We start from the raw sequence: 3,452 nt of genomic DNA on the forward strand, positions 1-3,452 counted from the left end.
GAGTTGGAGAACAAAAGGGGTGAAAGTTTTTCTCGCCCCTTTGCCAAACTCGTTCACTCGCTCTCTTTGCCCTTCCCTGCTTGCCCTTAACCTTTGCACACAGTTCTTCCTTTTTTCTTTTTCCTCCCCCCGAGGGTTGAGTCACGCGAAACTCCCGCGCTCGACCACCACCCCCCCTCGCGTTGCGTTAATTAATATAAAAAGAGACTCGTATATGATTTCACGCTCGCTTTTAATTCTTTACTTCGATAGATGGAACAGAAGCGAAATGAGAGAGCGTTCTTTCGATCCGGGACCGATGGGGAAATTAGTTCGATAATTTATCGTTTAAAACGTAATAATAATAAAAATAATAATAATGGCGAATTATATTGTAGCGGCCGCTTTTTTTATACAAAAAGCGGGTCAATTATAATATAGTTAATGAGTAAATGTTGTAACAAGTAATTATTTAAAGTAACTTTATTCGAAATTTTTATATCTAAATTTTACGTTTTCAACAGATCATCTTTCCTTTGATTTTCCATCCGATAATCGCGCATGCGCCGATCGCATACCGATTATCAATTCAAACGTATGAGTCAACTCGTTTATTAGCATTACGTGTAAACGGCGCTAAGGAAAAAAGACCGCATCCCTACGGAACGAAAGAGCGAGAAAACCGCCAAAAAATCGCTTCTCTCGTTTCTCTAAAGAAGGATTTTTCAATTCGATCGTACATCTTCGCGTCCTCGAGAGATCGATTTCCCTTGATCTGATCGGTTCCGATTTCTCGATTTCTACCCATTGTTACGTAAACTTACTCGTTACGTGCGCGATAAATAATTGATGAATCACGCGAGCCTTGGATTTTTTTAAAGTCGCGATCGAAAATTAAAATTGGATTACCTTTGGATTACACGGGCAGAGATAAGATTGGAAGAGTGGTGTGATACGCGTACGGAGAAATATGTGACTGTGCAACTGCGTGCGTGGGGGAAACGTCATATCGACAACATGCGGGTCTTTCACTGTTTCACCCAACACCGTTGTTTACGACCGGGTGCTCGGCGAGCGAATCGAAACAGCTGTTTTGATGTCGACGAGGGCCGATTGATTATGCAAATTTATATTTTATCGTCGGATACGTTACATCTTCGATAAATAAATACGACGCGTGTTACATTATTTTTAGCGCGGGCTAAATAAATGTTTATCGTGTAACAAGCATCGCAAGAGGGAACAAAATGGTTTTCTCCACGATATCATTGAGCTAATATTTAATCTTAGCGGAGCGAAAAGAACGTTTTTTTCACGCTCGAACATTATCTCGAACATAGTTTGCCACTGGGTGAACTTGGGATTAAAGGGAAGAAGAGGAAACGCAAATCCGTTTCTTTTTCTTTTCTCCTTTTTCTAGCGTTAATTTATCTCCAACATCGTTCGCCCAAGTGGATGAACAACTCGGGATTAAAGTGGAAGAGGAAACGCGAATCCGATCGTTTATCGTTGGCGATGGAATCGAGGATAAATCGACGACGACGTGTTTTCAACTCGTGCATACACGTTTCAAACCGAAGCCACTTTTCGCGACAAATAACGCGGAGTGGAGGTAAGCGTATCCGGGAAGTTTGGGCCATTGAACCGAGTTACCAGCAGAGTACAATGAGCGACAGAAGCGTGGACGACTGTCGACCAGCCCCATTACCGATTTCTCCGACAGATATGTCTCATTTCCCGCAGGAAATCGAGTCGATGCTTCGTGCCCCTCGAATCGTTATAATTATCCTCTTCCTCCGTTGCCAGACTTCGACCAATAAATTTTTCATCGAAAAAGAGTAAGGCTAGAGAGAGAGAATGATAATCTGGATCGATAAACGAATACACGAATTCACTCCCATAACCAAACCACACGCTCATAATCGTGCAAAAAAAGATCGCACACGTTAAAATGTTAGCCATTACTTAAAGAAATTCGTTCGTTCGACCTTCTATGTTACGAATAAACGAAGCAGAAATGACGTGGAACTGGTCTATATGAAATACATAGGATATAGAGAGCAAGGGGCAGAGAGGGGCACGAGTCGTTCTTCGTGCTGGTGTCATAACACGGTGGTGTACAATGACATCTCGCTATTACGAGCCAACGTCGCGTTACACACCACTACTTGTAATTCCTTAATGACTCGGAATGCCGAGTCTTTCTCTCTCTCTCTTTCTCTTTCTGCTCGAAAGAAGTGAAAGTATCCTCGCGATATACCAACGTCGATGGACTATTACGAGAACGAAAACTCGGCGAAGAATCGTTTCGTGACATCGATTATTCTCCTCTAAAAGAACTGATCTGGATAGATTCGTTTATCCGTTAGGGTTCGTCCGTTGATCGAACGTAAACAGAAATGGAAGGGGGGAGAAGAGGAAGGAGAAAGAGAGGTCGTTACAAACGACTCGTTCGCTCGTTCGATCAGGGCCGTGACGGTAAAGACGACGAGGTCGATTACGTGTTCCAGAAGGACGCCAGAAGGGGAGACACGAGACGAAGGCACACGAGGTGGAAGGAGCCAAGGGGGGAATATAATTCAGCGACTTGGAAGCCGGTTTTCCATAGGCATAGCCTCTATCTCGCGAAACTACTCGCGAACTACGAGCAAGAAGGATGAGTCACGGCTGTGTGTCGCCCGTCCCGTATCTCTTTCTCCCTTTTCACCGTGATCGACCATGCGAAAGACGGAGAGAGAAAAAGAAACGAAAGAAAAGGAGGAGGTTAGCCCTCGAGAGACTGCCTACGCGCGATCACTGGAAAATGGAGAGAGATTGAAAAACCTACCCTCTCGATTCGTTGCCCTTCCTCCTTTCTTCCCACCCCCTCTCTGCGATCGAAAATAGATCGAAATATTCGATTCGATCTCTCCGGTAAATTCGTTCGCTTTTATCATTTTTTTTTTTTTATTCCGTCGGTAAAGTAAATAACGTTCGATAATCGCGAAAAGAGCTCGAGATTTATTGGACGTCTCGAGGCCAATTAAAACACCGATCGAAGTTTCCGATCCGTGACGGTTATCGCGCCGCCTGTTCCCGATTACGAAGACGACGACGACGACGATTGCTCGAAGATCGAAGAGAGTCCCTCCCTCCCCTTCTATATACATTCTATATATATTCTATATATATATAGCTATTTCTACGTAACATCGCGGTTCGATAATCGGTCGGCTGATAAATCGATCGATCGATCGGCGGCTTCGTAAGTTCATTGCTAGGTCGTGACACGTGTGCAATTGCACGGGCTAAATGAACCGCTTAGAAGCAACAGTTGGACGATCTCCATATTCTCGCCGTCGGCCGGATAAATTGAATGTATTTATCGATTCTAACGACTACGTCTTGCTCTCGAAGAGGGATTGTTCGATATTTCTTCTTCGATTGACCGATATTATTCCACACTGGATAAGATAGAGAAAAAAAAGAGGGGG

At 43.9% G+C, this 3,452-nt stretch overlaps 1 protein-coding gene across 5 annotated transcripts in view; it reads right to left on the reverse strand.

The window, feature by feature from the left end:
- LOC102679189 (A-kinase anchor protein 200-like) overlaps positions 1-3,452 on the reverse strand; it is a 53,582-nt gene that overhangs the window by 16,536 nt on the left and 33,594 nt on the right. The window lies entirely within an intron of this gene.

Source organism: Apis dorsata, unplaced genomic scaffold, assembly GCF_000469605.1.
Source record: "Apis dorsata unplaced genomic scaffold, Apis dorsata 1.3 scaffold_92, whole genome shotgun sequence".
Classification (NCBI taxonomy): domain Eukaryota; kingdom Metazoa; phylum Arthropoda; class Insecta; order Hymenoptera; family Apidae; genus Apis; species Apis dorsata.